This window comes from Hyperoodon ampullatus (assembly GCF_949752795.1).
Source record: "Hyperoodon ampullatus genome assembly, chromosome: 12".
NCBI classification, from domain to species: Eukaryota; Metazoa; Chordata; class Mammalia; order Artiodactyla; family Ziphiidae; genus Hyperoodon; species Hyperoodon ampullatus.
The window spans coordinates 22,303,938-22,328,200 of NC_136925.1; the positions used below are offsets into that span (position 1 = coordinate 22,303,938).

At 41.4% G+C, this 24,263-nt stretch overlaps 1 pseudogene across 1 annotated transcript; it reads left to right on the forward strand.

Moving 5' to 3' along the window:
• The first annotated feature begins 2,621 nt into the window (after nucleotides 1–2,621).
• On the forward strand, nucleotides 2,622–3,451 carry LOC307061275 (high mobility group protein B3-like; annotated as a pseudogene). The gene has a single exon. The product of its transcript is annotated as a high mobility group protein B3-like (transcript).
• The last annotated feature ends 20,812 nt before the right edge of the window (nucleotides 3,452–24,263 follow it).

A 24,263-nucleotide genomic window follows, 5' to 3' on the forward strand; every position in this document is an offset into this window, starting at 1 on the left:
GGGATCAGGAGAGGGGGTTGCGCGGGGGTCCCGGAGTCAAATGGGATTCGGGGAGGAGACGACTGGGGTCAGAGTGTAACAGGAGGGCAGGGACCAGAGCGGTTGTACGGGCTGAAGTGGATGAGCCGGGGGCTAGAGAGCTTCCGGAGAGAGGGTGTTACGGGGGTGGGGTAGGCGGGGTGAAGGCTGAGTTCAACCGCGCAACAGCCGCTTGGCCGCTGGGGCCTTCATTCTTGCATCCTCAGCCCAAGACCTTGGCAATTGTTCCGCCTCCTGTCCCCTTTAGTGTTGAGACTCTTTAGGCTTTCAAACTGGGAGGATTTTTTTTTTATGAGGTTTGATTCTTCATCCATTATTCATTTAGGGTACGCCGTTCAGCTCTGAGTACATTCATTCAAGTGTTTATTGAGCACCTGCTATGCACCAGGAACTATTTTAGGTGCGTTTTAGAGCAACGAACAAAAGAGGCCAAGTCCCCGTCCTCATAGAGCTTACATCCTTGAGTGAAGACCAGACAATAAAAGAACGAACAAATGCATACATGGTGTAGAAGAAATCAATGAAAATGCAGAGGCAATTAAGCAAATTTAAATTATCCTCTCCCCGTCTCTCCAAAATGTCATATCCATCCCCTTCTGGTTATCCTCCTGCCTTCACATTTGCTCCTGTGGTCAGTACAGCCTGTTACCAGGACTGTAGCCAGGTGACTTGTAATTGTTAGTAGCACCCCTTTTCATTCTCAGAAGTGGTCGCTTTTGGAGGGTAAATAATATGGTCACCCTACCTAGCCCACAGCGGTCTCAAAGGCTGTGAGAGTTTACCAAGGTCGGCAAATGCTTCTGGAATAGTGGCCATTCATTCAAAAAGTGATTGCTATGGCACAGCAAGCTCAGGCCTGGCCTGGGAATATAAGGGGTGGGGGAGGGCCCCCATTCTCAGGAAGCTTACAGTTCGGCAGAGGAGGCAGTCTCGAATTATGGCACTAATAAACACACAAACTAGGCTAAGGGCTATGAAAAGAGCTACATGCTGCTAGAAGGTTACCTTAAGGGGCTTGGTGAGCAGGCCTAGAGGGTCACTGAACTTTTCCCTGAGGAGTCTTGGAGAAATATTTGAAGAATGAAGAGGAGCAATCCGTGCACTGGAACAGAATGTGCAAAGGCTTTGAGGCAATACAAGACATGAAAGGAGGCAAACAGGAGCGTCAAGCTGGAGAACAGGAAAATGAGGCTGGCGAGCAGGCTGGGTGTATGATAGGAAAGTTTGGAATGCTGACTATATGGGTTTGCTAGGGCTCTTGGAACAAATTACCACAAACTCAGTAGTTTAAGCTGACAGAAATGTATTCTCTCACAGTTCAGGGGGCCAGAAGTCTGAAGTCAAGGTGTTGGCAGGGCCACACTCCTTCCAAAGTCACTCGGGGGGATCCTTCCTTGCTTCTTCTGGTCCCTGGTGCCTCCGATCTCTGCTTCCGTCTTCATGCGGCTTTCTCCTCTTTGTCTTACAAGGACACTTGTAATTTTTTTGTTTTTTTTTTTGGCTGTGCCACGTGGCATGCGGGATCTTAGTTCCCCCACCAGGGCTCAAACCCGAGCCCCCTGCAGTGGTAGTGTGGAGTCTTAACCACTGGACTGCCAGGGAAGTCCCAGGACACTTATCATTGGATTTAGGGCCCACCCAGGTAATCCAAGATGATCTCATCTCAAGATCCTTAATTGTATCTGAAAAGACCCTTTTTCTAAATAAGATCAGGACTTGGTCATGTCTTTTCAGGGGCCACCATTCAACCCACTACACTGACCTTGCAGAGAAAAGAGACTTGGGAGGAGGTGAGAGTTATTAATAAACCTCCCCCCTGACATATTAGGTGGGGTAAAAATTCAGTAGACTCTATGTAAACCATGAACCTATTTAGTTAAAAACATGTGTATTGGTATGTTCATTTATAAATAGAATTGTTTCTAGGTGGAGGCATTACACTCTGAGTTTCACTTTCTTCTTACCTTTGGTACTGTCAGATTAATTTATTTTAATTAACTTATTTATTTTTGGCTGCACTGGGTTTTCGTTGCTGCATTCGGGCTTTCTCTAGTTGTGGTGAGTGGGCTTCTCATTGCAGTGGCTTCTCTTGTTGTGGAGCACGGGCTCTAGGCGCGAGGGCTCAGTAGTTGTGGCTCGCAGGCTCTAGAGAGCAGGTTCAGTAGTTGTGGCGTGTGGGCTTAGTTGCTCCATGGCATGTGGGATCTTCCCGGACCAGGGATTAACCCTGCATTGGCAGGCGGATTCTTAACCACTGTGCCACCAGAGAAGCCCCTGTCATATTATTTTTAAAATACTTTTTATAATTGGAAAAAACCTACAAAGCTCTTTACAGTTTGAAAAAAGCTTTTATTGGCATATCTGACAAGACTTAGTGACTAGGTAGGAGGTTTCTTTCCTGTTCCTATTGATAGAAGTGTTTGAGGAAAGGAACTTAAACTGTGGAAGGAGGTTCAATTAGAAACTCGAACTTTAAAGGTAGCTGGAATTGATTTAAAATAAGTTATGGATCGCACAGCTGTGGAGCGCGGAGCCACACGTCATGCCCTGTGCTGCCCAGACTAGCGAACAATACAGTCAAGATGGCTAAAGGTGACCCAAGAAACCAAAGGGCAAGATGTCTGCTTATGCCTTCTTTGTGCAGATGTGCAGAGAGGAACATAAGAAGAAAAACCCCGAGGTCCCTGTCAATTTTGCAGAATTTTCCAAGAAGTGCTCTGAGAGGTAGAAGACAATGTCTGGGAAAGAGAAGTCTAAATTCGATGAAATGGCAAAGGCAGATAAAGTGTGCTATGATCGGGAAATGAAGGATTACGGACCAGCTAAGGGAGGCAAGAAGAAGGACCCGAATGCCCCCGGAGGCCACCGTCTGGATTTTTCCTGTTCTGTTCCGAATTCCGCCCCAAGATCAAATCTACAAACCCTGGCATCTCTATTGGAGATGTGGCAAAGAAGCTGGGCGAGATGTGGAATAACTTAAGTGACAGCGAGAAGCAGCCATATATCAACAAGGCAGCAAAGCTGAAGGAGAAATACGAGAAGGATGTCTCAGACTATAAGTCTAAAGGGAAGTTTGATGGCGCCAAGGGTCCTTCTAAAGTTGCCCGGAAAAAGGTGGAAGAGGAAGATGAAGAAGACGAGGACGAAGAGGAGGAGGAGGAGAATGAATAAAAAAAAACTGTTGAGGGCTTCCCTGGTGGTACAGTGGTTGAGAGTCCGCCTGCCGATGCAGGGGACACGGGTTCGTGTCCCAGTCCCGGAGGATCCCACGTGCCGCGGAGCGGCTGGGCCCGTGAGCCATGGCCGCTGAGCCTGCGCGTCCAGAGCCTGTGCTCCGCAGCGGGAGAGGCCACAACCGTGAGAGGCCCGCGTACCGCAAAAAAAAAAAAAAATTGTTGATCTGTCTCCTTGTGAATACCTTAGAGTAGGGAGCGCTGTGACTGACACACCTCTCGCCCCAGACGTGTCTGTTGCCCTCATTAGATTGAATTACCCAATTGGATCATGATCATATCGTAGTCTCTCAAAGTGCTCTAGCAATTGTCAATGGTTTACATGAAGTGGCCATGGGTGTCTGGAGCACCTGGAAACTGTATCAAAGTTGTACATATTTCCAAACATTTTTAAAATGAAAAGGCTCTCGTGTTCTCCTCACGCTGTGCACCTTGCTGTTGTGTGACAAGGCATTTAAAGATGTTTCTGGCATTTTCTTTTTTTTTTTTTAATTTGTGAGGTGGTGTGTTAACTCTATGGTCATTGGCTAGGAATCCTGAGTTCTCAACTGTACATATCTATAGTTTGTAAAAAGAACAAAGCAACCAAAACACACTCTTGTTGCTCCTTGCTGGCGTGGAGGCTGAAGGAGTGATGCCTTCCGGAGGGGCCATAGCTCAGGGCGTGCACTGTGGGGCTGGACCTGTGGACACTGCAGTGGGCATCCATTTAGCTTCAGGTTGTCTTGTTTCTGTATATAGAGACACAGCATCCCGCTGCCATTCTTAGCTGTGGAAAAGGGGTGGGGTGTCAGTTGGCATGAGAAGTGTTTTGGATCCTTTTTAGTTGAAGTGCGGTAGTTTTAAACTGTTTGTTTTTTAAACAAACCATAGAACTCTTCATTGTCAGCAAAGCCAAGAGCCACTGCATTGATGAAAGTTCAAGAACCTTCTGTACTAAACATGATCTGCAACATTCTGTTACTTTTTTTGGTATGTTTAGAATGCTGAAATGTTTTTGAAGTTAAATAAACAGTATTACATTTAAAATAAATAAATAAAATAAAATAAGTTATGGACATGGTAACTATGTGAGGAGATGGATATATTAATTAGCTTGACTGTGGGAATCATTTCACTATGTGCGTATATCAAATTATCATATTGTACACCTTAGATGTATACAATTTTAATTTAAAATAATAAACAAATAAATAAGTTATGGAACCCTAATTCTTTATTTGGCTGTGCCAGGTCTTAGTTGTGGCAGGCGGGCTCCTTAGTTGCAGCATGCAAACTCTTAGCTGCAGCACGCACGTGGGATCTAGTTCCCTGACCAGGGATCGAACCCTTGCCCCCTGCATTGGGAGCACAGAGTCTCATCCACTGCGCCAACCAGGGAAGTCCCTAATTCTTTATATTGCATGACATGTACACTCTTCCTATTTCTAAGTCTGATTCAAGGCAACGGAGTGTAAAGAAGCATAAGTAAACTGCTTTCTAGTTGGAAGGCTGGAGGAGGACCGTTACCAGGCATGGACAACTGAAGAATGTTACACAGGTGTAGGCTGTGCCAGCGTCTTGACCAGGTCCTTAAACCAGTTGACATGAGTGACCGATGCAGCTGTGCTTTACCCTTCCCTTGGCGTTTTGGGGTACTCTTAAAGATGCAGGGAAAAAAGGCTTAGGTCAAGACTAATTACCCTGACTGTCACCAGGTTCACAAACATATTAATATTTACCCTAAGTCCTAGAATTTAGCTAGGTGCATTTAGTAGAAGTATCACTTTAAGAATCATTGCTTTAAGGCATTAAATGGTACCCTACAGGCTTGGGAGAGTTAATGTTCTCTCTAAATTGCCAGAGAATTCCCAAGGAGTACACCACTGGCAAAACCTGATAATTATTTCATAACTATAGCCCCTGTTGTACAACACAGTTGAATGTATTGTTCTTTGCAGCAACTACTATGTCCTTTCCATTTAATACAGTTTTAATGGGAATTCCCTGGCAGTCCAGTGGTTAGGACCCTGTGCTTTCACCACCGAGGGCTAGGGTTCAATCCCTGGTCAGGCAACTAACATCCTGCAAGCCATGGGGTGAGGCCAAAAATAAATAAATAAAATAATAATAATAATACAGTTTCAAAATTACACTTTATCCTCACCACAAAAAAGAAATAATAATTATGTGATGTAAATAGAAGTGTTAGCAAATTGTAATCATGTTGCAATATATAAATGTATCAAACCAATATGTTGTACACCTTAAATGTACACAATGTTATATCAGTTAAACCTCCATAAAAATAAATAAGTAATTAAATGTTACAATCTAATGCTTCTTGGTTTTTCCTTATAAGAGAGAGACTTCGATTGGAAAATTATTTTAGGAAAACAGATAAGGTTATTTCTCATTTAAATAATGTCATTTCTTTAGCTCACTTTTCAAAAGTAAACAGATTGTAAACCTCTCCACTGAAATCACAGTTCCATAAAGCATATAGCAAGAAAAACTCAAAATCTTTTTTCAACTTGTTAAAACTTGTCTTAGTGGACAAATCTTTAAGATGGGTCATCTGTAAGTTATATTTTAAATAGAGGCACATACAAATTTATTTCTAATGTTTGAAACTTTACTCCTAAGCCCTGTCTCTGGGGAAACTGCTGGCAACACACTTGTTGTCATTTAGAATCTAAGCGCTTATGATTTCCCCCTCATTTTCCACCTACCTTCACACACTCAGCCGGCTATCTCTTCCCTTTTTGTCACTCTGGAGCATCTATTCCAAATGGTAAACAAGAGAAACACTACCCTCTCAGTTTCATCTATAGATTTTTTGGGAAGGAGTGTGAAAGGAGAAAATGACTGTTTCCAGCTTATTTGTAAAGTTTAAAATTTAAGGCTACCTCTATTTCTAATAACCACAGATAATCAAGAGATACCAAGGCTGGTTTATAAGAACAAACAATGTATTTTGCTTTTTGCTTTATATATATATATATATATATTTATTTATTTATTTAAAGTTTAGTTGATGTACATTATGTTAGTTTCAGGTGTACTACATAGTGATTTCACATTTACATACATTATGAAGTGATCACAATAAGTCTAATAATCATCTATCCCCACACAAAGTTATTACAGTATTATTGACCATATCCTTATGCTGTATATTACATCCCCAGTGCTTACTTATTTTATAACTGGAGGTCTGTACCTCTTAACCTCCTTCACCTATTTTGCCCACCCCTCTACCACCCTCTGGCAGCCACCCGCTTGTTCTCTGTATCTATGAGTTTGTTTTTGTTTTGTGCAACACATATTTGTTATTCTACAGCAAACCTATAATCCACGTGGCTGTATAAGGTTACTAACCTTTTTTCCATTTCTTAAATGGGTCAAAGTAGTCTAATTATCAGGTCTGTAATTAAAGAGTCAAATCATGAAAAACTAGTACACTATAATCAGATTAATTAAAGAGTTTTGTTTTTGACTATCATAGTAGAGAACTAGACCTGACTGAAAATTAAATTGTACTTGGGTATGCATGAGTGTCTTGAAATTTGTATGATGAAAAGAAAGTACTCTGGAGAAATAAATTCCGGAGTAATGAAGTCGGCTGATATCATCTTATGCTGTGAACTCACTCCCCAACAGATGGTGCTAGCTCACCTCTAGTGAGAGCTCTTCTGGTCTACCCTCCCTTAAAATGTACCATGACCTTGATGGTGAAAACTGATGTGGTGATTGGAATAGAATGTATTGTTAACCTTCTTCTATTGCCCCTGAACTTTGGCTTTTAAGACCTCATTCCACACAATCCAGTTGGAGAATCTATGGTCGTATCCTCTTGTGAATTTGATTTCTTCCATGGTAGCTATAGGAAATCATTTTAAAGGTCATTTATATGATAACAGTGGATATGATTTAACTTTTTCAGAAAAGTCAGATTACAGAAGGCCTGTCACTTTAGGTATATATCCCCCAAAATGACATTGAATCTTGAAAATGTTGGAGGTGGGTGTTTCTTCCTAACTTGACAAATGTTTAGTGATGATCTACTGTATATTAAACATAGTACTAGGGGCTTCCCTGGTGGCGCAGTGGTTGAGAGTCCGCCTGCCAATGCAGGACACACGGGTTCGAGCCCTGGTCTGGGAAGATCCCACATGCCACGGAGCAGCTGGCCCCGTGAGCCACAATTACTGAGCCTGCGCGTCTGGAGCCTGTGCTCCGCAACAAGGGAGGCCGCGATAGTGAGAGGCCCGCGCGCCGCAAGGAGGAGTGGCCCCACTTGCCACAACTAGAGAAAGCCCTCGCACAGAAACGAAGACCCAACACAGCTATAAATAAATAAATAAATAATTTAAAAAATAGTACTAGGAACTGGGGATGAAAATAGATGTTATGCCTCCTGCTTCTGAAGGACCTAGCCCAGTGTTTCCCAGAGTTAAGTCATTTTCACATATCCTACGAGAATTTTGCCATAATGATGCACTTTGTTACCATTATATGCTTACTATTTTTCTTTATCTCACTTTTATTTTAAAAGAAAAATCTATCATCAATATTAACTTTTCTTAGAAATACAATTGATTTGATGTGTTGACCTTGTTATCTTTTTTTAATATTTATTTTATTTATTTATTTATTTTGGCTGCACCAGGTCTTCGTTGTGGCACGCGGGATCTTTTAGTTGTGGCATGCAGGCTTCTTAGTTGTGGCATGTGGACTTCTTAGTTGCAGCATACATGTGGGATCTAGTTCCCCGACCAGGGAATGAACCCAGGCCCCCTGCATTGGGAGCACGGAGTCTTACCCACTGGACCACGAGGGAAGTCACTCATCAATATTCATTTTTAAAGTTTCATAGACAGAAAGTAATCATCAGAAAATATCATGAATATATAAATTCTAGCCAATTATTGTTATCTACAAAGTTTTAAGCCTGAGGCCTGCTCTCTCTTAAAAAAGGGAAATTAATCACACAATAATAGAGATATCTTAAAGCCATAAGCACAAAACTAAAACTTTCTCCCTAAAGTATTAAAAGGGGAATAACTCGCACACTATGCAATTCAATATTTAACGTCATATCAGTGTAACACGTAAAACCATCTACAGTACCACTAATGGTAAGTGTCCAACATTTTGGGGGACATTCTAGCTAGAGAGAGATGCATGTAAACAAATCATTACTATATAGTTTCATTAGTGCTACATAAAGACATTTGGAATACCATGTAGGATATGATGGAAACAGATTAGTCCTCTGTAGGGAAAGGAGACTGCAGTTTATTTTAGAGAAAATTGATGTTTGAGATATTTATTGAAGGAGAATACAAATTTACCAAGAAATAGAAAAATCAGGGCGTTTCAGAGAAAGTGAACCAGATGAGAAAAGGCACAGTGTGGCGGGAGCAGGATGGTGTGCTGAACTATGGGAGAGGGAAGAATGAATGTTAAAGAGGTTGGAATGGAAACTAGGAGACAAATGTTTAGGGGATCTGTATGTGTACCACACCAAGGAGCTTTGGCCTAATCCTTTTGGCAATGGGACTCCATCACAAGTTTTTAAGCAGGGGATTATGAAGATCAGATCTGTGTTTTATAAGGATGATTCTGACAGAAATGCAGAGCATGAGATGGAAGGAGTAGTGAAGTAGAAACTGGTATAAGCAGATCAGTTAAAAGGTTCTTGCATGTGATATGTTTTCTCTCTCTCTTTTTTTTTAATATGTCTGGGAGTACATTCTTTTATTGATGTATGTATGTATGTATTTAGTTGCGTTGGGTCTTTGTTGCTGCACATAGTCTTTCTCTAGTTGCATCGAGTGGGGGCTACTCTTTGTTGCGGTGCGCGGGCTTCTCATTGCAGTGGTTTCTCTTGTTGAGGAGCTCGGGCTTTAGGCACATGGTCTTCAGTAGTTGTGGCTCGTGGGCTCTAGAGCACAGGCTCAGTAGTTGTGGCGCACGGGCTTAGTTGCTCTGTGGCATGTAGGATCTTCCTGGACCAGGGATCGAACCCATGTTCTCTGCATTGGCAAGCGGATTCTTAACCACTGCGCCACCAGGGAAGTCCCTGATATGTTTTCTCTTTAAAAAAATAATATTTCTTAAGTTAGATAGAGAAAGACAAATAGTATATGATCTCACTTACATATGGGTTCTTAAAAAATGGAGCTCACAGATTCGGAGAACAGATTGGTGGTTACCATTTTCACTCAACAAAACGAGTGAAGGTGATCAAAGGGTACAAATCTCCGGTTATAAGAAAATAGGGCTTCCCTGGTGGCGCAGTGGTTGAGAGACCGCCTGCTGATGCAGGGGACACGGGTTCGTGCCCCGGTCCGGGAAGATCCCACATGCCGTGGAGCGGCTGGGCCCGTGAGCTATGGCCGCTGAGCCTGCGCGTCCGGAGCCTGTGCTCCGCAACGGGAGAGGCCACAACAGTGAGAGGCCTGCGTACTGCAAAAAAAAAAAAAAAAAAAATCCTGGGGATGTAATGTGCAGCATGGTGACTATAGTTCACAATACTGTATTATATATTTGAAAGTTGCTAGAAGAGTAGATATTAAAAGTTCTTATTATAAGAAAACAAAAATTTGTATCTATGTGTGGTAATGCATGTTAACTATACTTTTTGTGGTAATCATTTCACAATATATAGATACATCAAATCCTTATGTTATATGCCTAAAACTAATACAGTGTTATATGTCAAATATATCTCAACTTAAATAATATTTCTTAGCTTTGTTCACTGAAAAGGCTTAGAAACAATGACCAGTCAGTAGCACTCAGCACCCCGAGCACAGACTATGGTCTCTAAATATCATTTTCTCCTCAAAGGAGCCATGACTTTGAAAGAGTGGCTAATGTCAGGTCTGGGGCAGGAAATGTACAAGATAAACCCGGAATAACTTGTCACATCAGAAGGAAAGAAGCCATCAAAGGCTTCTGGGGTCCTGTCAAAAGGATTCAAAAGACAATACTAGCTAAAGAAGGGATAATTTGAGTATTGATAATAATAGTAACTACAACGAATTAAAACATATCAAATATCTGTAAGAGTGCAAGGTCATACGTACACTAAAAAGCAAGTCCAGTTGATCACCTTTTAAGCCTAACTTTTCTGTACAAATTTATACCTCAGGGAAACCCAAATGGTTGAGGAGGGAAGTTTTCTTTCCCAAAGTATTTCAGTCAGTAAAGTAAAGGAGGGGGCTGGGAGGAGGTGGAGTGAATGGGGAGCAAGAGGGGTGGGCTGATGTCCAATCATGTGTGCCTGTACAATGGCATTCGACTCAGAACAAAAGAAGGGGTGACCAACATGGGTGAATCCCAAACACATGATGTTGAGCAAAAGAAGCCAGATACAAAAGAATACATTCTGCATGATGCCATTTATATGAAGTTCAAAAAGAGTCCAAATTAATATATGGCGATAAAAATCAAGGAGATGATTGCCTTTAGGGAGCAGGGACTCCTGGAAGGGGGAATGAGGGAACTTTCTGAAGGTGATGAAGGTGTTCTATATCTACATTGGCATATTGGTTACACAGGTGTATATAGTTGTCAAAAGTCATGAAAGCGTATACATTTACGATATGGGTACATCACAGAATGTATATATATATATATACATTTTTTAAATTTTTAAATTTATTTTTTGGCTGCATTGGGTCTTCGTTGCTGCGTGCAGGCTTTCTCTAGTTGCGGCGAGCAGGGGATTACTCTTCACTGCGGTGCGCAGGCTTCTCATTGCGGTGGCTTCTCTTGTTGCGGAGCACAGGCTCAAGGCACGTGGGCTTCAGTAGTTGTGTCTCGCGGGCTCTAGAGCGCAGGCTCAGTAGCTGTGGTGTTCGGACTTAGCCACTCTGCAGCATGTGGGATCCTCCCAGACCAGGGATCCAACCCATGTCCCCTTGCTTGGCAGGCGGATTCTCAACCACTGTGCCACCAGGGAAGTCCCCTATATTTTACCTTAATAAAAATGTTTCAGGACTTCCCTGGTGGTCCAGTGGTTAAGACTCTGAGCTTCCACTGCAGGGGGCATGGGTTCCATCCCTGGTCAGGGAATTAAGATCCTGCATGCTGTGCAATGCAGCTGAGAAATAAAAAGTTTCATAATTTTTTCTTAATTAAGAAGAGAAGAGGGGTAGTGGAACGTAGTTTTGAGAAACTTTTTAAAGTTGATCTCTCCATTCTCTGGGCCAGCTCCACTGGTGGCCTGCTTAGGTTGCCAGTGTGGGATGTTGTGGGGGTAAGTAGAGGGATCTCAGAAGTTTTCGTGAGCTGGGAGAGGTGTGGTTACTCCATAGAGCTCTGTGGTGGGCTTCAGTGCCACGGGAGGGCTTCAAACCACCACAGAGCTTGGCTTCAGGCATCCTTGGAAAGCCACAAGCAGTGGTGGTGGAGCCAAGGCTGGATGATGGGAATCCGGGCCCTGCCCTCTGCAGCCTCCAGCCAGAGTCCATGGTGTGTGCGCCTGTCATCGGCTTTTTAGTGGGTCTCATATTTGTTTAGACTTGTCTAGTTGTCTGGAAGCTGGCGTCATGTGAAATGGGAAATGCTGCTTTCACAATGCTGGCTGAAATTTCACAAACACTGGCAGCACAAATTCAAGAGAAGTGTCAACTCCTTGGCAAGGATGGCACTGTTCAAAGGGGGACTGTAGCAACTGAGTCATCTTTGGAGGATATTAGCCTAGAGAAAGAGTCAACAAAAATTCAGAGCCTGGCGGACACCTATGGAACGCTGATGAGTACCAACTCTATCCTGAAGGAGGAAATAATAAAATAATACTTCCCTAATAAAAGAAGTAGATGAAAGGTCCAGACACTCAAGAAAAAAGGAGCTGATGGCTGAAGTTGCAAGAATGATCTGGTCACTGAACTAGGAGTCACCACATCTCAATAAAATTTCCAAACAATAACTCCCTGTTGTCCCTCCAGATGGTGGGCCTTGGTCTGAAAGCAGAAGCCTCCTGTGCTGCCAGGCCACATTCACCCACCTCCCTCCAATATGTTATCGTCACTCCAAATGCAAGCAGTTCCTGTAGAGACCTCCTTTTCCTTCTCATCCTCCTCTGGGAAGAGCTTATAGAGCCCCCTTCTTGGGCTGGAGTTTCTCCTCTACCCTCAAATCCTAAAAACAGAAGTGAGTTCCTTTGAAGTTAGTCCAAACTTCAAATGAACCGACTATGGGAACCAACATCAAGAAACTAGAGACTTTTAAAATCAGGTCTCTTCAAAATGAATTTTAATCTCATTTGTTAGCATTTAAAAAACTTAAAGGGGGGGCTTCCCTGGTGGCGCAGTGTTTGGGAGTCCACCTGCCGATGCAGGGGACGCAGGTTCGTGTCCCAGTCCGGGAAGATCCCACATGCCGCGGAGCGGCTAGGCCCGTGAGCCATGGCCGCTGAGCCTGCGCGTCCGGAGCCTGTGCTCCGCAACGGGAGGGGCCACAACAGTGAGAGGCCCGCGTACCGCAAAAAAAAAAAAAAAAAACTTAAAGGGCCATACTTGTGCTCATAATAATAATCAATAGAACTGTAGTTCTCAGAATAGGGTTTGTAAAATTATTTTTATATAAATGTTATAAATTATTTTTACTTAATTTTTCTCTATACATAATATAAATATTATGTTTTATTTAATTATACGTGCAGTTTATCAATAGCATACAATTCCAAGAGGATTCTATAGATCTTTAGAGGGTCCCAAGCAGGATTGAGCCCAAGCTGTACAGGGTGATAACCATTCAGTGATACACATTTTATTGGCTTTCTCTCCTTGCCTGTATCACTCTCCATTTTCTGGGATTACCTGAGACTATGTCTCTGGCTCTGCTTTCATGGGAAACTAAGCTAAGACGGACATTGGAATGCACAGCCAGACACATAATTTATAACTAGGCTCTTCGGGCTGACTTTCCCTTGCCTTCTACTACAAGGGGCGTGGACACTGTCATCAATAAATGAAGCTTAGTCACATCTTTCTGAACTGCAGTCCCCGTTGTTAGAAAGACAGCATGTAATGGGGACAGTGTCATCTCCAGGCAGTGGATGCCTCTGGTCCATGAATTCTTTAGACTCCTCCCATCCCGCCCCCTTTCACACGTTCCTGAATGTATCGGTCACATTAAATCAATGAGACTAACTGAGCTGCTCCTTCCTTATTCCACTGTTTCTCTGACATCACCCAGGAAATGACTGGAACCTTTGGTCTTAGCTGTCCCTCAACTGTGGTGCCGTCTCAACCAGTGTCTGGCAGGCTAGTAATTCATTTTCAGTAGAGAAGTAGCAAGCAGCTACACTGGGTAATTTTAGGGGCCAAGAGCCTCGAGTTCTACACTTAAGCCAATCCTGATATACGTCAGAGACCATCTCATTAGAGCATTTATTGCACCCATCAATCTTGTGGTGCAATAAACAACAAGACCGAGCAGAGTACAGCATAGAATACCAAGCATGAACACTGTCATTTTTTTTTTTTTTTTAATCACCTGCAGCCTTTCAGGCCAACATATGCTTCTCTGAACTGAGAGCTTCGGAAGTAACATAAACGTTAGCTGCAAGCATCTCTGGGACTTACGCTCACAGGCCTTTAGATTGCCAATAAAGGCGATCTTGCAGAGACATTCTTAAAAGTCTAGTGATTTTGGGCTCTCTGTTTTCATTTAAGAGAGAAACACCAAAAATGGCTTGGAAACTTGGTCAGGATGTGTTAACTAGTGGCTTCACTGTACAGTTTACTGTAGACCTGTACTCAGGCCTTACTTTGTAGATGCCCAAATGTTAGCGTCTGTAGGGTTTTTTTCTCTTGGGCTAGTTTTCTGTTTGTTTGTACTGTTGTTATTGTTCTGTATTTCAGGAGAGGGTGTAAGCCTGGCTGCTATTATCCTAGGAGTTGAGAAAGGGCAGGGAACTAAAGTTCTCACAACTCAGTATGTAAAATTTAACTTTACCTCCCTATTTTACCTTTTGGCTTACTTCCCTGAAATATTCCTGAGGCTAGAGATCTGTTTCGACTTTTCCAGTGAGAATACCTGGAATGTCTTCTCCTGTTGGGGTGGGAACGGTTTAGGTGCCTGGCTATGCAATGTTAGGGCTGGCATCTAGAGAGCTAGCGGCTTTTTGTTAGACTTTCAACTAATCTTGTTTTTAATCCACACCCCATTCAAAGTGACAGGTGCCTCTAATTCTGCAGCCGTTCTTGTCTTGCTTTATGGCTTTTCCGACTGCAGATGCTTAAATTTCAGCTTTCTCTGCTTTTTTAAGTTTCCACTTGTCCACCTGCTTGCCATTTTCCAAGTTGTATTCTAGCAGCAAATCACCTCTCTGAAAAGACTACCTATCTCAGCCTCCTTTGCATATAGTTCTGGCTAAAGGGGAAATGCTATGAGAAACATCAGGAATGGCCCCTTAACGGGATTTGATTCGGCTGTGGAGCACATCCTTTTACCCTTCTCTTCTCCCTTCTTCCTACTGCCTGGAATGTGGACATGATAGCTAGAACGCCAGCAATTATCCTGAACTCATGAGGGAACCTTGAGGAAGGAAGCCACATACTGAGGATGACAGAGCAGAAATATAGGAGCCTTGGTCCCTGGTGACTGTGGAGTTACCCCGGAACTAACGGCGGACTTCTTTTATACTAACAGTAATTCTGATAACTTCTATCATGTACAGTTTCCTTCAAAAGAGGGGAAAAGACTATGATACACTGATAATTGTGTACATTGCATTACTGAGTATGTTGCCGACAGGACAGAAGTTCCTTTTTGACGAGGAGGATAAAAATAGACTTCTCTCTCCCTAACAATTTTACATACCTAGTGATTGGAAGAGTTTCCAATAGACTGACTCATACCTCCTTTCCTTTTAATCTTTGTATATATGGTGCCATCCACTGCAGGACAAAGTCACATTGCAACGTAACCTCTGGCCCTGCACCTTTACGTGACAGGATCCCAGGTGAGTTGGCACAGAGGGCAGTAGGAATATTCCTGGGCGCCATTTCTATTCCTGGGTGGCTAGCAATACTTACCTCTACACAGAAATACTGCATCACACATAACCACATTCCACGAAACCCAAACCAATGTATGCTCAGTTCAACTTCCCATTAACTGGATCCCATTAACTGGCCACACTGTGGCCATTCCAATGTGACATGACTAAGGGAAGTCTATCAGAAGGAACATCAGAATGGGAGGAAATAGAGGTCGTAACTGATCGTGATGGAAATATCTTCGGCGAATTTTACTCAAACATATGACCACATGAGATCATTTCTAGGCCCTTAATGGGCTTGGAAGGAGTCTGTGTAAGTGAGGGACCCTGAAGCTTAAGCTCCATTAGCTTCACAGTATATTTGCCTTGGGTAGGACAGGTGGAATAACATTTAACAAACAGGAACACTTAGTTTATTTATGCTGTTGCTATCACAGTACTAGGAGAAACAACAGTCACTATGCCCAAAATTTCTTGTGTTGAATGGGACTCGGGGACATTCTTTTATTCACAAACCCAACACTTCTCTGTGGTCTTAATCACTGGCTTCCACATAAATTCCTCCCAAATTTCACTTCTGTTTCTCCTTCTTTTTTTTGTGTGGTTGCAGGAACTTCAAACTGTGAGGTCTCATCCTCTTTGTTGGACCTATTTCCAAGTATCTTGCTGACCAAGACACATTCTTAGCAAATGAGTCATGTTTACCTTAATCTGCTAATTCAGTACAATTTATTTCTAACTTATTAATACACAAAGTAGTTTTCAAACACATATATCCACATGATGCTTTAATCCTTTATATAACTTCTATCCAGATATATCATGCATAATTTTATACTCAGAAAAGTTCCATGTTTTATATACTTATTAATTTTATAAATTTCCTCAGAATATATTCTTATTTTGTTCAGTTCTACACTTCATTATAAGTTAAAAAAATGGCAGTCTAGCAATGGGATGGTGGATAATTTCTCTGGTATGAGTAGCAGAGGCTAAAAGTAGAACCATTACTACAGTACTTTCACCTTACAGAGCAATTGATATTTTTCATAAGATTTTTCCTCTAGATTGTTCTGTCAGCTTTTTAGTTTTTTCAACTTGCACAGGCTTGCTGTACTATCAGAATCGTGGGTTGGTTTAGCTGATTCTCTGTAGAGAATAACTGCTAATAATTGCTGTTTCAGAAAACAAGTCAACCAAAGTTAACTAACAAACACTTGCTGAGATTCTATATTGATTTAAAAATATACAATAAAGCTCATGGAAATATTAGTACTGTCCAAAAGGGACACAAGAAGCACTTTATAGAAAGAATTTAGGAATTTGAAACTAGATTCTAGGTTAAGGTTTGAGGAGTTTGTTTATTTCACTGTGTTAGTATTTGAAGATCAAATTCTCTTGGCTTAGCAGCTATGATGCATCATCCTATTGTGCAATGTAGAAACTCAGGTTTAATATGATCTCACATAAAACTCATTTAGCCATTAACTGAAAATAGACAAATAGGCTGGTCATGGATTGGCAATTTTGGCCTTTTTACTTATGTAATTTAGCCTAGTTTGTTTTCTTCAACTTCGCCTTCATTGTGTATCCCTGGGTTAAAAAAAATGCATATTTGTTTGTGTTTAATTGTATTTATTGCAGACTTAATTTTAAAAATAAAGCTATTTAGATAAGACTACAGCAGTAGTAACATTTCACAGCTGCAAAATGTCTCCTTATTCCCCCTCTTTTTCTCTGACTCCCGTTCATACACATTGCATTGTTAGTTTCTCTTAATAGTTTCTCTAATATTCTAAAATTATGTGGTTTAAGGTCTGTCTCTTTTAATGATGAATATAAACCTTGAACATTTCAGTGTAGTAACTTTAACTCCAGGCCTTTTATTCCCACTTCAAATATAATTTTGGTTCACTTCCATTCAGTGGTATACACTGTTCCACGATTAACTTTGTTCTGTGCTAAACTCTGGTATTAAATGTTATGGTCAAATCTGGGCTTCAAAGCTTTCAAAGCAACACGATAGATCCATATTACATGTCCTCATGATTGCAGATCTCTGCATGGTCAAGTGTTCCTGGAGAAAGAAACTGACCTCTTGGCAACAACAACTCTTGGGTAAAATTATAAACTAATTTTGGACAAGTGAAAAAACAAGAGCATCAATTGCTGCCATTCGGTATGAATTAGACAATGATAAAATATTTGTTTTTGTGAAATGATAATAGAAGTGGCATTCTAGATTTTAAAAAATTGGCCAGCTATCATATTTGCCTGAAAAAATTAAAATATTGAATGAAATATCTCTTCTCTCATAATTCAGCTTGAATAAATTCTTCTCCTAAGCCATATTGATTTATAACAAAGGAAGCTAGTTTTACTGAAGCTGAGTAGCTTATAATAAGAACAATAATTAAATTTTGTTAGTTGACATAAAATGTATTAGAGCAAATAGGACTGTGAAATGCAGCTTTTGAGGAACACTTTAATCTGATTCATATTTATCACTATGAGAAAACATGAAATTTCAAGGAATGACCTCTTGAAAGGAAATGAACATTTTCAATTCTAATGTTATCATAAATGTATATTAAGAATTTTTAATTTCTCAAGAAAAATACTCGGGAAGCCCTTATGAAAAATTCATCTAATTCTGTTAGGTGTTTACCATACGTGTCTCTTTTTAGAAATACTTATTATTATAGCCTATAATGAAATATCAAAATAAATCATCTGCTTTACTGATATGTAGTTAGCTTGGACTGCTGGTGTTTGGTATGTGTTATGGACTGAACTGTGTTCCCCCAAATTCATAGGTTGAAGCCCTGACCCCCAGTGTGATTGTCTTTGGAGATAGGACCTTTAGGGAAGTAATAAAGGTTAAATGAGGTCATAAGGATGGACTCCTTATCTAATAGGATTGGTGTCCTTATAAGTAGAGGAAAAGACACCAGATGCCTCTCTTTTTCTCTTTTTCCACCCTACTCCCTCTCTTCCTCCCCAGCAGAGATGGAAGGTCATTTGAGGGCAAAGTGAGAAAATGGCTGTCTGCAAGCCAGGAAGAGAGGCCTCACCAAATACCAATCCTGACAGCAACTTGATCGTGGACTTCTAGCCTCCAGAGCGGTGAGTAAATAAACTTCTGTTGTTCAAGCTACCTAGGCTCTGGTATTTTGTTACGGCAGCCTGGGCAGACTAATAAAGTAGATAGAGGCACAATACAGACATAAAAGGGCTGTACGTTTTTAAAAATTCTGAATCTGCAGATTGGCAAGTGTGGAGATGGCAGCACCAGATTCACCCTGGAAAGCATCAAAATACCACTTTTGAACAGAGGCGATATTTCCAGTTAAAACATTACAACATAAGTAATTTGATGGTGGTGATGCATCGACTTCATTCAGCTGGTCACTAAATTACAGATGCTAACAGTATTTCAAGAACTGCAGAAGAGACTGGGGACTTGCAATTTCTATTACTGTTGATATGTCGATTATTGTAGAAATTCTATTATTTTCTTTCAAAGCACTTTGGATGCCTGGACTTTTGCAAATGGAGAGATGCAAGGCAAGGGCTTGATACTCTTAGAATTAACATTTTTGAGTGCTTACATGATTACATGCCAGGCCCTGTTCCAAGTGTTTACATAAACTGACTTTGTTTAATTCAGATAACAACCTACCTGTGAGATTGCTATATAGGGACCACTACTTCCATTTTACAGATGAGGAAACGTTTACGATGTATTACATTTAAAGATCAGAGGGACTTCCCTAGTAGCACAGTGGTAAAGAAACCGCCTGCCAATGCAGGGGACATGGGTTCGATCCCTGGTCCAGGAAGATCCCACATGCCACGAAGCAACTAAGCCCGTGCGCCACAACTACTGAGCCCACGTGCTGCAACTACTGAACCCTGCACGCCTAGAGCCCGTTCTCTGCAACAAGAGAAGCCACTGCAATGAGAAGCCCATGCACTACAATGAAGAATAGCCCCCGCTCGCCACAACTAGAGAGAAAGCCTGCTCACAGCAACGAAGACCCAACGCAGCCAAAAATTAAAATAATAATAATAATAATAAATAAAAATCAGAAATAAGGAAAATGATATTTAAAAAGAAATTAAGAGAGCAAAACGGAGAGTGGGGATGGGAGGAAACAATCAGAATCTAGGTTGTGCTAGGTCCTTTTTTCTCCCCACCCATGATCAACTAAATCACAGTGAAAAGCATGTCTTACTAGTAAATTGTGCTTTAAAAAAGAAGATATTTTATTGAAGCCGATAAGCAGCATGATTAAAGAATGGGATCCTAGGGGAGTATCTTTACCCTAGAATGGGTCTTACCCATAACTGAGTCTAATCTCCTCATTTTACAGGTGAGAACCTGAAGGACCCAAGGAGACACGGGTAAAGTGTCAAAGACCCGGATGAGATCCGTCTCTTGTTGCTACATAAACAGAGGTTACACAATTCAGAGGCATGTTTTAAAAATGCGAACTCAACTATAATTTGTTACCATAACCACTAATATTCAAATGTTCTCAGCTATTTCTTAAGCTAAACTAGGAACTATCCCTAGAGTTGAGCAGAGTCCCCTGAAACCTTTTAACTTGGAAATCACCATGCTATGGGAGAAATATCTACAACACTTGGAAAGTCTTTGAGGTTCTCGCAGGCACTTCTTTTTCAATAAGCCATTTTATTGAGGTATGAATGACATATAAAGAGCTATACATATTTAACGTATATGATTTGATGATTTTGGATATAAGTATACACCAGTGAAACCATCACCAAAATCTATGCCATAAACATATCCGTCACCTTCAAAAGTTTCCTCCTGCCTTCTTTATTATTAATTTTTGCGATAATGACACTTAACATAAGATCTACTCTCTTAGCCAATTCTTAATGTTGTCAACACAGGCACTATGCTGTTCAATAGAAAAGGACTTTTTCATCTCGCATAACTGAAACTTTGTAGCCTTTGACCACTTCTCTCCAGCCACTGAACCCTCTAGCTTTGCTCCCGTTTCAATTTAACCAAGTGCCAGAAGCTTATTTTGTGTCATATTAACAAACAGTAAATATTTTAAATGTTATCTAGTAAAAAGACAACTTGGCTTTTGTATCTTTTCTGGTCTGCTACAAGTTTCCACCAGTATCTCCTCTTTCCTTATTTTGGTCTCACACTTTGTAGCAAAACAGAAGAGGAAGCACTTTATGTAGAAGACCTTTGGGAACATTGTAATTGCATTTTTCCTAATCAGTTTTATTGGATATTTCTAGTTTGCTTCCTATTTCATGTTCCATCATACCTCTAATTGTTAGATGTTTCTTAATTTTTAGACCACACATTTTAAAATTTACTTATGGCTCTTCATTACCACATCTTTTATAAAACATCTTGAGTATTTTAAGCACCCTGTGACCATCCACGTAATCCATTCCTGCTAGCAACTTAAAATAAGTAACACAGGGGCTTCCCTGGTGGCGCAGTGGTTGAGAATCTGCCTGCCGATGCAGGGGACACAGGTTCGAGCCCTGGTCTGGGAAGATCCCACATGCCGCGGAGCAACTGGGCCCGTGAGCCACAACTACTGAGCCTGCGCGTCTGGAGCCTGTGCTCCAGCAACAAGAGAGGCCGCGACAGTGAGAGGCTCACACACCGCGATGAAGGGTGGCCCCCGCTCGCTGCAACTAGAGAAAGCCCTTGCACAGAAATGAAGACCCAACGCAGCAAAAATAAATAAATTTATTAAAAAAATAAAATAAAATAAAATAAGTAACACCAAAATAACTGAGAAGTTTGAGAGGTGAATCCTTAGTAGATACGCACATGGTGAAAGTGTACACATTGCTTAAGAGAGGAATCTCTTGAAGGACCCTCAAGCACTGCACTGGGTCCAAGTTCTAAATGTTGTATCAAGAAGGGCAGCGGAGCCAAAAAAGTTCTCTCCATTTTCCCAAACCATAACCTTAGGAGAGAAATGTTCTCATCCAGCACAAGCCGGGCTGTGTCTTCACAGTGTTGTAGTCTACCAGCCTTAGGGAATCAGGCAGAGGAGAAGCCTTTCCTCTGAGAGAACCTCACTGTCCTCATTTCAGTAACGGTTATGTTCAGCAGAGCCGCTAATCTCACTGCCAAGAGGGAGGGAAGTCAAAGGGAGCCTCAAGTAACTTAGTACCAGGACATTCCAGGCTTTAAAATAGCTGCCTTTACCTCATGGGTCATTTGAAGAAATCTATATAGAATTTGAAAACAAGCTGTAATAGAACCTTACCCAACAGAAGCAAGGTCCCGCCAGACATTTTTGCTCATTGCCTTTGCTTTTATTTTCCAGAGTCTCTTCCTCACCTTAAATTTTTTCCTGCCTACTCACTCACTCCCTGGATGGTTTAATTCTCTTCTGGGTATAACCATTATGCATAGTAGATACATGGACATGCACTTTCCTTAGCTCCTCCACTTTCCTTAGCGCCACTGCTAGTCTTTTGGATGGTGGCATCCACCTCCTCTAACACACATCCATCCACTGGCCCCTTACACTCCCATTGCCCCTACGTGGTTGAATGATTTTACCATCCACCCAGCTGTTCACACTAGAAAACTCAGTCATCCTGCCTCCTTTTCTCCATCATGCCCCCTTCGTCCAAACACATTCCATCAGACATCAGGTTTGGCCACTTCTGTCTGTGAATGTTTCTGGATTCCAGGGACTTTGCAGGAAGCTTTTAGCTTGTCTCAGCTCAAAGTCTCTCTGTTTCCATTTATCTTGCACATTGGCATCAATTATTCTTCCAGAACAAAAATCTGGTTTTACTTTTCTCCTGCTTAATAACATCTGATAGTTATCCACCATCTGGATAGAGTTTTATCTCTTTAACAATGTATACACAATTCCTCTATGTCCCTTCCCCACTCCATCAAAATTCACCTTTCTCCCCACCTGTTCTCTTGGTTCACTGCTTTCTACCAAATGACACAGCCAGCTTTCCCAACACCTTAGCCCAGAAGTGGTTTCTTTTCTTTTCTTTTTTAAATATTTATTTATTTGGCTGCATCGGATCTTAGTTGCAGCACGTGGGATCTTCCTTGCGGCACATGGGATCTTTTAGTTGCGGCATGCGAGATCTAGTTCCCTGACCAGGGATTGAACCTGGGTACCCTGCATTGGGAACGTGGAGTCTTAACCACTGGACCACCAGGGAAGTCCCCAGAAGTGGTTTCTTTTTTTAAATAAAATTTATTTATTTATTTATTTATGGCTGCGTTGGGTCTTCATTGCTGCGCGTGGGCTTTCTGTAGTTGCGGTGAGCGGGGGCTATTCTTCATTGCGGTGCGAGGGCTTCTCACTGTGGTGGCTTCTCTTGTTGCGGAGCATGGGCTCTAGGCGTGTGGGCTTCAGTAGTTGTGGCTCACGGGCTCTACAGCGTAGGCTCTGTAGTTGTGGCACATGGGCTTAGCTGCTCTGCAGCATGTGGGATCTTCCCGGACCAGGGCCTGAACCTGTGTCCCCTGCACTGGCAGGCGGATTCTCAGCACTGCGCCACCAAGGAAGTCCCAGAAGTGGTTTCTTAATGTGCTATCTAGTTTTTCATTCCATTTCTTTTTCTGGGTTCTCAACATATTTTTTTCTTCTCATTTAGGTCATGCTTTGCAAGACTATGTTGAGGATTTTATTTTATTATCTTATTTTATTCTAATTAAAATAATATCAACCATATCCAAGTCTGTTGTCTTGCAAAAGGGTTCTGAATCTGAAGTCCAGAATAATATCCAGTCTAGTCTTGTACAATTTGGCTAGTATTTCAGCCATGGACAACGTTGCTTTCCCAACGTAAAGGAAATATTTGATCTACTATCCCCACCAAAGCACTCATTTGTCATGAATTTGCTGTCCTTAAAGTTATGGAGTTGGGTGTCATGGCGGCTGGTTTTCTGAGCAGTGAGAGAAGAGGTATCTTTCTACTTTAAAAACCAGTTCTTTGATGAGAACTCTTTCTACCCACCTTCCCTCCAAAGCAAAGGTCAAAATTAACAACTTAATACTAAACTCTGGGTATTGTATTATTTTTTTCAGATATAGCACCTACTAAAGGAAGAGAAGTATTCTCCAGTTTTTTAATGTTTCTGGTAAAAAGAATTACAGGCTCCTTAGTAGCAGCATATAGAGGTAGACAGTTGTATGAACATTATGGATATAAATGAAAGTGATAGTAAGAATTACTGGGTTGATCAGATTCAAGAAGGCCATATGTCCTATTCTATCAGCTTCCAGAAGCCATTCTTCCTGCCTCTCAACTCCCAGAGGTAAAGGACTGAGAAGTCTGGGGAGAAGCATCACATTGATACACCCAGTATCTGCAGGCAGTCGGCATAGTTGAGTGGTTAATTGCTACCATTACTCAATTAGCTTACTAGATTCAAGAATAATCAATCAACAAACATCTATTGACGAGGAAGGGCTGTATCACTACCGCACCATGTTAGGTGCTGGGGAACACAGTGAGAAAGCAAAACAGTTTAAAGACTGGAGGGGAAGATACATATTGAACAAATTATCACAATTTATTAAATAAATTAATTTAAGGATACAATAAGTAAGAAATATAAGCTGCCAGCAATGGAAAACCAACACATACATGCATGCATGTGCATACACACAGAACAGAGCTTGAAATGAATCTATCTTTTCTCTACCTCAAGTGACAGCTTTATTAATTCATAACAAGCAATATACATAGCAGCTTCTACATAGAATTTATATGCACCCCTTTTCTGTTGTTGTTTATAGTTACCTGATAAGAGCAAGCAAACATGGGTACTACTGATGGCAACAGGCAGGGTTGCTGCAGTACATTTATTCAAAATGAGTGATATTTATGGGTTCTCATGTAAATAGACAAGCTGTAGATGCATTTAAGAATTTGGATGTCTACTTACATAAGCAATAGAGCATGGTGGCTGAAAGTAGCACACTGGA